The sequence below is a fragment of the Malaclemys terrapin genome, chromosome 5 (assembly GCF_027887155.1).
Source record: "Malaclemys terrapin pileata isolate rMalTer1 chromosome 5, rMalTer1.hap1, whole genome shotgun sequence".
NCBI lineage: Eukaryota > Metazoa > Chordata > Testudines > Emydidae > Malaclemys > Malaclemys terrapin.
The window spans coordinates 17,514,089-17,523,271 of NC_071509.1; the positions used below are offsets into that span (position 1 = coordinate 17,514,089).

The 9,183-nt window shown below is 54.9% G+C and overlaps 1 protein-coding gene and 1 long non-coding RNA gene across 7 annotated transcripts in view; one reads left to right on the forward strand and one right to left on the reverse strand.

The window, feature by feature from the left end:
• The window catches only part of FAM53A (family with sequence similarity 53 member A), a 98,767-nt gene extending 95,173 nt beyond the window's left edge, over positions 1-3,594 (reverse strand). For 5 of the 6 annotated variants that reach the window (XM_054030600.1, XM_054030601.1, XM_054030596.1 and 2 more), the window contains exon 1: positions 3,505-3,594. The gene's annotated coding sequence lies outside the window, so the exon portion shown is untranslated. Of the gene's footprint in view, positions 1-3,379; positions 3,400-3,504 lie in introns of those variants that run through there. The other variant, XM_054030597.1, reaches the window with a different exon arrangement.
• Positions 3,595-3,894: 300 nt separating this feature from the next.
• Positions 3,895-7,374, forward strand: LOC128838453 (uncharacterized). The gene is made up of 3 exons (XR_008445187.1): positions 3,895-3,990; positions 5,429-5,486; positions 7,323-7,374. It is a non-coding gene; the product is annotated as an uncharacterized LOC128838453 (long non-coding RNA).
• The last annotated feature ends 1,809 nt before the right edge of the window (positions 7,375-9,183 follow it).

Sequence of the window (9,183 nt, forward strand, 5' to 3'; positions counted from 1 at the left end):
TAAAAAAAAACCTCACAGTTTGGAAAAAAGATACAGTCAATGTGAGTTTGTCATAACAACAATCTTACACTTACATCACATCTTCTATCCCAACGGATCTTGAAATGCTTTAAGCTATACATACATGAGAATTAGTTCACCAACCACAAAGGCATTTGTTATCAAAAAAACAACATTTTGGAATGAATTGCAAAAAAACTAATATTGATATTGTTGAAGATGTGTAGCTATATTAACACAACTTGGTTCCACTACATATGCCTCAACTGCTGGAGTAATTATTTAGCTCTTAAAATATTTCAGGATCTATATTTTAATGACATAATACAAAATCATGTGCTAAGAGCTAGTGTTTACATGAACACCAAAGAAATTTATCTTTGCAAAATTCATATACAAACATATATACATTTACATAAGGGCCAGAGAATTCTTTGCCTAGAGGAGCAGCTTTATCTTCTAACCTATAACAGTGCAATACATAAAACCTAATTTTAATCTAGGCAGCAATTATTGATGTTACTACATTTCTATTCTGCCAAAAGCAAGGTTGTTACCACTCCAACTATAAAACAAATGTAAACAGCTGAAAGGGTGGTGGGGAGCGAACATTTATTCTGAGCCTGCATTACCCGACACCAAATACAAATATTAAAAATTATTATAACTAAAAATTGTTAATCGAGACAAGAGGTTATCATGTTAAATACAACTCCATTATAGATATTGTCACCAATTTACAGCCATGAGTGAGGAATCACACCTCCTCAAGCAAGTAGTGCTCAGTGGTTTTCTGTTACACTAACACAGGTACTACATGATCACCTCCACTTCCATACCAACACTAAGCCACCCTTCAGTGTACATACTTACACACACAATCCCACCCACTATCCTATATATCAGCACTGCACAAGTCCCTCCTTCCCCACTCACACTTGGTGGAGGGAGGGGTGCTCAGTACCCATACCGTCCCAAGAGAATAGGGCCCTTCTGACCAGCCCTTTCAGCCAGCACTTGTATGCTCTCCCCAAGGGAGATCCACTAAGGCAGAGGAACCAAGGTGCCTTGCTACCCTGACCTCGCTGCCCATCAGCCGGTACCCAAGCCCTTGTGTCTACAAAGCCATGTCCAGCCCCTCCACCACCCCTTGTGAAAGATATCTGAGTGGCCACTCCCCCAGCTGATCCCCCAAATCCCACAGCCAATAGCTATGCCCAGCCCCGCTGCATGCCCCTTCCCCCCCTTCCCACCCACAGCTAGTAGCTGTGCTCGCCCCTCTGCCCCCCCCACCTCACACGCCTATGGTACCTGTGCCTGGCCCCATTGCTTGTGCCCCCATCAGCACTACACACACACACACAGGGCCAGCTGGTACCTGTGGAGGCCTGGCTAACTGCCTCCCCCAGTACCTGTGCCCAGCCTAGCAAACTACTCCACACACCGCCAGTACATGTGCCCTGCCCCTTCTCACCCGAGACTTACACCTGTCCCTGCAGCCCATGCCTCCAAACCCCTGCCCTGCAGCTGGCACCCCTGCCAATCCCCCAGACCTGTGCCCGGCCCCACAGCTCGCTCGCTCCCCCGCCCCCCCAGGGACCTGTATTCGGCCCCACAGCTCACACACACACGCGCCACCCAGGGACCTGTCCGCCCCCCCTTCCCCCAGGGACCTGTGCTCAGCCCCACAGCTCCCCCCTCCCCCCAGGGACCTGTGCTCAGCCTCACAGCTCACCCCGCCGCCCAGGGACCTGTGCTCAGCCCCACAGCTCCCCCCTCCCCCCCAGGGACCTGTGCTCAGCCCCACAGCTCGCCCCCCCACTCCTCCCGCCGCCGCCGCCCAGGGACCAGTGCCCGGCCCCGCAGCTCGCTCCCCCACTCCCCCCCCCCCCGGCCAGGGACCTGTGCCCGGCCCCGCAGCTCGCTCCCCCACTGCCCCCCCCCCGCCAGGGACCTGTGCCCGGCCCCGCAGCTCGCTCCCCCACTGCCCCCCCCCCCGCCAGGGACCTGTGCCCGGCCCCGCAGCTCACTCCCCCACTCCCCCCCCCGGCCAGGGACCTGTGCCCGGCCCCGCAGCTCACTCCCCCACTCCCCCCCCCGCCAGGGACCTGTGCCCGGCCCCGCAGCTCGCTCCCCCACTGCCCCCCCCCCCCGGCCAGGGACCTGTGCCCGGCCCCGCAGCTCACTCCCCCACTCCCCCCCCCGGCCAGGGACCTGTGCCCGGCCCCGCAGCTCACTCCCCCACTCCCCCCCCCCGGCCAGGGACCTGTGCCCGGCCCCGCAGCTCACTCCCCCACTCCCCCCCCCGGCCAGGGACCTGTGCCCGGCCCCGCAGCTCACTCCCCCACTCCCCCCCCCGGCCAGGGACCTGTGCCCGGCCCCGCAGCTCACTCCCCCACTCCCCCCCCCCGGCCAGGGACCTGTGCCCGGCCCCGCAGCTCGTCCCCCCCCCCACGGCCAGGGACCTGTGCCCGGCCCCGCAGCTCGTCCCCCCCCCCCCCCCCGGCCAGGGACCTGTGCCCGGCCCCGCAGCTCGTCCCCCCCCCCCCCCCCGGCCAGGGACCTGTGCCCGGCCCCGCAGCTCGTCCCCCCCCCCCCCCGGCCAGGGACCTGTGCCCGGCCCCGCAGCTCGTCCCCCCCCCCCCCCCCGGCCAGGGACCTGTGCCCGGCCCCGCAGCTCGTCCCCCCCCCCCCGGCCAGGGACCTGTGCCCGGCCCCGCAGCTCGTCCCCCCCCCCCCCGGCCAGGGACCTGTGTCCGGCCCCGCAGCTCGTCCCCCCCCCCCCCGGCCAGGGACCTGTGCCCGGCCCCGCAGCTCGTCCCCCCCCCCCCCGGCCAGGGACCTGTGCCCGGCCCCGCAGCTCGTCCCCCCCCCCCCCCCGGCCAGGGACCTGTGCCCGGCCCCGCAGCTCGTCCCCCCCCCCCCCCCGGCCAGGGACCTGTGCCCGGCCCCGCAGCTCGTCCCCCCCCCCCCCCCCGGCCAGGGACCTGTGCCCGGCCCCGCAGCTCGTCCCCCCCCCCCCCCGGCCAGGGACCTGTGCCCGGCCCCGCAGCTCGTCCCCCCCCCCCCCGGCCAGGGACCTGTGTCCGGCCCCGCAGCTCGTCCCCCCCCCCCCCGGCCAGGGACCTGTGCCCGGCCCCGCAGCTCGTCCCCCCCCCCCGGCCAGGGACCTGTGCCCGGCCCCGCAGCTCGCTCCCCCACTGCCCCCCCCCCGGCCAGGGACCTGTGCCCGGCCCCGCAGCTCGCTCCCCCACTCCCCCCCCCGGCCAGGGACCTGTGCCCGGCCCCGCAGCTCGTCCCCCCGCGGAAGCTACTTGCGCCCGGTACCTCCCCCCACTGCAGCTGGTACCTGTGACCCCCCCACCCGCGGCATCTGTACCGGGCCCCGTTGTCCTTGGCTCCACTGCCGCCCCGGCTGATAGCGACACCGCTACCTGTCCCGCCGCTCTCCCGCCCGGACTCACCCTCATTCCCCGTGCCCGCCCCGCTGCCCCCACCAGCTACCTGCCCTCCAAGGCCAGCCCGGGCCGCCTCCTCCGCATATGTGAACAACGCTCCTCAATGGCAATTGAACAAAACACAGCGAGCTCCGCCCCCTCCAGCCACGATCCTCCCATTGGCCAGGTCTGCAAGCCGCTGACCTCTCACCCCCGCCGCCATAGGGCCGCACTGCACACTCACCCCGCCCACAGGGGACGGACTAGCCACAGGAGCGCTTATACAGCAGCGATGCCCCAGTCAATGCCCCTTTCCGGACTACAACTCCCAGAAGGCATAGCGGCCTCACGGCGGCATATACCGTGCACATGCGCATGCGCTCATGCAAGGCGCGGAGGGGAGGGAGGTGTCTGTTAAGGAAGTATTGCTCTGTTAAGTATCGCGTGCTCTGGCTGAGATAAAATGTCAAAATAGCCCCGGCTGAAACTGCAAAAGAACAGCCTCTCCCGAGCCTTTGCCCCTCTCGCATGTGTATTAATTCATTAGCCTGAGGTGAGATGTGGACGCGTTACAGCGGTGAACGCATGCGCAGTGGTAATACGGGGGTTAGTGAGGCGATCCTTGTTGGGAAATGGGCATGCGCGCTTCAGGGAGAGTGGGGGTGAGGCCCGGTGCCCGGCCTACCCCCGCCCTCAGTTCTTCGGGTTTGTTGTGGCCATTGCAGTGCTTGCGCCTCAGAGGTGGGGAGGGGCTGGGAGACACGCTCCACAGAGCCTCTGGGCGCAGACAGCCTGGGGCAGGGCAGTTGAGACACACACGCACACCCAGTGCCAGTGGCCTCAGAGGGGCTGCTGATGCTGGGTGAGGGGATTGAGACACACGCACACACCCAGTGCCAGTGACTTCAAAGGGGCGGCTGATGCTGGGTGAGGGGATTGAGACACACGCACACCCACTGCCGATGGCCTCAGAGGGACTGTGGGATACCGGGTGAGGCGGGTTGAGACACACGCACACCCAGTGCTGAGGGCCTCAGAGGGGCTGGGGGATACCGGGTGAGGGGATTGAGACACATGCACAACTAGGGCCACTGGCCTCAGAGGGGCTGGCGATGCCAGGTGTGGGGGTTGAGACACATGCACACCCAGTGCCGATGGCCTCAGGGGGGCTGGCGATGCCGGGAGAGGTGGGTTGATGCACACACCCAGTGCCAGTGACCTCAGCCTCAGAGCGGCTGGCGATGCTGGGTGAGGTGGGTTGAGACACGCGCACAGCCAGAGCCTTAAAAAACGCTTGCAATGCTGGAGAGAAGGATTGAAGGATTCTCCTCATCCTTCCCTGCAACTCCAAGATCCTGAAATGCTGATCCAGGCCCATTCTAGATGGTGAAAGGTACCTTGCTGGCAGCAAGGTCCAATGCCGTCTTCATAGAGAGCAGCCTTCTGTCCCTTCTAAAGTACAGCAAAGTCCCAGCCAATCCTCAGGAAACCTTTCCAGCTCCTCTGGTGTTAGAGCTCCCAGTTTTGAGTGATTAGCCAAGAACTGCTTCCATTACAGCTGGACCTGACCCATTTGCACTTCAAGCAAGGTCACACGCTTGAGACAGTCCTGGTATTGCGGGTAGAAGATCTCCTATCTGTGGCTAGCAGGAGGATTTCATCCTCCAGGGTCCATCTGTAGCAGTTGATACCGACCATGGTAAATTAAATTGCTAAATTAATGGAGATATCCCATCTCCTAGAACTGGAAGGGACCCTGAAAGGTCATCAAGTCCAGCCCCCTGCCTTTACTAGCAGGACCAAGTACTGATTTTGCCCCAGATCCCTAAGTGGCCCCCTCAAAGATTGAACTCACAACCCTGGGTTTAGCAGGCCAGTGCTCAAACCACTGAGCTATCCCTCCCCCCACAGTCTGTGACTTGACTTCTCACCTCAGAGATGTAGCAGAGGTTGACAAGAAAGACTGAAAAGTCTCCATTCTTTTCTTTAAGGATGCCCACACAGATGGATGAAGAACACTAGTCTCCATGGGAACCATTGGGGGAAATTGTGAGTCACTGTGACCTCAAATGGCAGCAATATGCAGACTGGATGACATTGAGATTCTCCCCTCATTACAAGATTTTTTTTTTAAACTTTTAACATTCTTGCTATATTCTCCATAACTAATTTCACTTGACTTCCTGAATAGATGTGCACACTTACTTTGTGCTGTACTGCACGGTTACAGTTGAACTGCTCTCTGGTTGTCTTATCCCACAGTTCCCAGCCCTCTGGCTTCTAGGAAAACCTTAGGGGAACCCAGGGGAATTGTGGGAGAAGGCATCAAATACTTCTGGAAAACTCCCATCGTTCCACATCCCCATTTTCTAGTCTCTCAAAATGGAGGACAGGATGGACTGGTTTTGTTTCTTATTATACAAGAAAGGCTTCTATTGGAGTGTTTGAAAGGCAGTTCCAAGGCAGCTACAATAAGAAGTGGAGGGTGTTTGTTTGGACAGCACTAAGACTGAGAACCCAACAGGGCAGAGATTGTCTCTTATACAGGGCCTGGGATAAAGCAATTTCAGGGGCCCCTTCCATAAAAAAAAGTTGCAATACTATAGAATACTATATTCTCGTGGGGGCCCCTGTGGGGCCCAGGGCCTGGTGCAAATTGCCCCACTTGCCCCCCCTTTGGGCAGCCCTGCTCTTATATGTCTGCATTTATAGCTACTATTACCACAATAATGAATTACAACTACCCTTAATAGAATCATAAATTAAAATCCTTTTAATAGATTTTTGCTATTTCCACCTTCCAGTGCTTGTAGATATTTATAGTAATATAATGTTACAACACTACCTTCCTCCCAATCTTTCCTATGTATTGATTGTATCTGACTACACTGTAAATTTGTGATGCATCATGAGACTGCAGTGGCGCAAGAGCCAAACCTAACAGATTCCGATGCAGAATCAGGGCCCAAAATCATCGCTATATGTGTCCATAGGAAACCTCTATTTCATACTGTTTGTTTTTCATGTTTTTAATTCTAGCACTAGCATATGGCCAAATCAGAATTCATTTACCCCCCAACGCTATTTCAGAATTTCCTTTGTCAGGTTTTGCTTTTCTTCTTTGTAAGCCCGATGACACCCAGTTTGTTTAATTTATCCCCTGTATTTTTAATGTCCATGTTGGCATTAAAACCTTCCCAAACAATTTTGTCAGGACACCCTTCCCATATCATCACAGTATAATAAGTTATCTTTGAAACAAATGACCTCTTTGTACACTACCTCTTCAGGCACTAGTTTACTTCCAAGATTTTCTGAAGAGATTACCTACAGTACACAGGTCTCTCCTTCAGCTCCTAATGCTGGTCCTTGAAATAGTTTTTGGTTGTATTCATCTTGCTTCTGGCCTTATCCATTCTAAACACATGAGAAATTGTATTCCATCTGTTTTCATGATCCTGTCCATGACCTTGTTTGGCAGTGATACAGCCATATCCTGCAATCACTTTTGTACAAATAACTCCCTATTGAAGACAACTGATCCCTGGGGCACTTCACTACTAACCCTTTTCCACACTCAGAATTGGCCATTTAGTCATACATGTAATCAGTTTTTAACACTTTATAATTTTACCTTTCATGCCATAGTTACCAAGTTTCTTTAGTAGATTCTTCTTGTGAGGGACTTTATCAAAAGGCTTTTGACAAGGTCTCTAATCAAATTATATCCTTGGGTTCTCTTTTACCTATTGGTTTAACTTTTTCAAAGCATCCTAACAAACTTGAGACAGTATGTATGCTTAGTGCTGCCACACTGCTTTGTTTCTATCATGTTATAGGGAGCAAAAGTCTTTGCAGTAATGATTTTTTCAACTCTTTTTCCAGGTCCTGTAGTAAGGTTCATCGTCTATACAGATCTTCTTTCAGAGTAGCAGCCGTGTTCCACTCTATATGCATCCGAAGAAGTGGGCTGTAGTCCACGAAAGCTTATGCTTTAATAAATTTGTTAGTCTCTAAGGTGCCACAAGTACTCCTGTTCTTTCTTAGATCTTCTGTCTCCTTCCCTCCTTTAACTCTCACACGTCCTTCCTTCATTTGCTCCCACTCCCTCCGCTGACATCTCTTTCTGCAGCTCTCCCTGTCTGTTTCCCCTGTCACAGGTAGGAAAGGCTTCCAGTCTATTTTTCCATTACCTCTGATCGGCCCACTCTTCTCTGTCTAGCACATGAGCAGGTGGGGATCTGAGCCACGAGCAGGTAATTGTACCAGGTGGCACACTCCTCCAATCACCTAACGGCTTCCTATTCTATTTGATGTGAGGCACCAACAAATGGACAAGCTATGTGGAAGATGCCTAAGTAGCATAGGCACCGACTTTTACTTTTCTCCAGGGGTGCTCACCCCCACTTTGCCTGGGGCCCTGCCCCCACTCAACCCCTTCCCCCAAGGCTCCGCCCTTGCTCTACCTCTTCCTGCCCCCACTCCGCCCCTCCGAGGCTCCCGCCCACCCGCCGCTCTCTGCCCTCCCCCAAGCCCTTTGCTAACAGCAACGCCCCCTAGCAGCTGTTTAGCAGCGACGCAGCCCCACGTCAGCTGTTGGGCGGCAGCAGCAGGACCCCCACACTCACATCAGCTAATCAGTGGGGGTGGGGAATAGCAGTGGCCAGGGGGTGGGCTATTTTTTTCCGTGGGTCCTCCAGCCCTGGAGCACCCACGGAGTCGGCGCCTATACTAAGTAGCACTTCCACATTAGCAGGGGGCCCAAAAACTAGAGACTAGCTTGGAAGTGAGGGGTTAAGAATCATATCCCCAGCCTGAAACAGGGCAAGTGGCAACTTTAACAAGTGGCATCAAGTGTTCAGCTATGGTCTCTCCCCAGCTTCTATACCAACAAGAGTAGAGACCCGGCAAAGATCTAGGTTATAGTTGAGGTCTTAGAAAGTGTGGACCCAAAGTTCCTCTGCGACAAGGTTCAATAGTAATCATCTAGCACTATACAGAGCTACTGTACGAGATGACTATTCTAAAATACCATTTTCTGGATTATTTTATTGGATCCCACCATATACTCAAAGTACCGGATTAAATGGGAGTGTATTTTGTTTATACAGATAGATACCAGTTTAACAAACATTATCTGGGATGATATAAGTATACTCGATCATGCCTCTGTGCTGGGGGCTGGACTAGATGAACTACTGAAGTCCCTTCCAGCTCTACATTTTGAAGATTCTAGAATATATATTAAAAATATCAATCTATACATTTTGGGCTAAATCATCCCTTGCCCTGTATGCCCATGCAGGAACGTTAGATGGAGTTTAAAACTCCCATAAGCCACCTGGATCTTGGGTCCCGTTGTACAGTGGTACACGGGTACTTCTCCCTCCTTTGCTGAAAGAGGAAAGCGAGAGCCTGTGCTTTGCCTCCTGCTGACTGGTGTGGTGGAGGAGAGCTGAGTTAGGGTTAGAATGTGAGGGAGCAATTTGCTGCCACTATAGGCCAGCAGTGAATTATTACCAGCAACTAACCCCCCTTCCCCACCCCTAGCAAGGAGAGAAGCAGGGAGGACATTGTGCCAATCTAACCCATAGATTTTTACATAGCTTCTGGGTTCATCGTGGAATCGAATCTTATCTTTAAAAAAAAAAAAAAAAAAAAACAAGCAGTGGCGCTGGAACAGTTTTTAGAGTGGGGTGCTGAGCTGTGCCCCCCCTTGTCCCTATCCACGACCCTCATCGCCTCC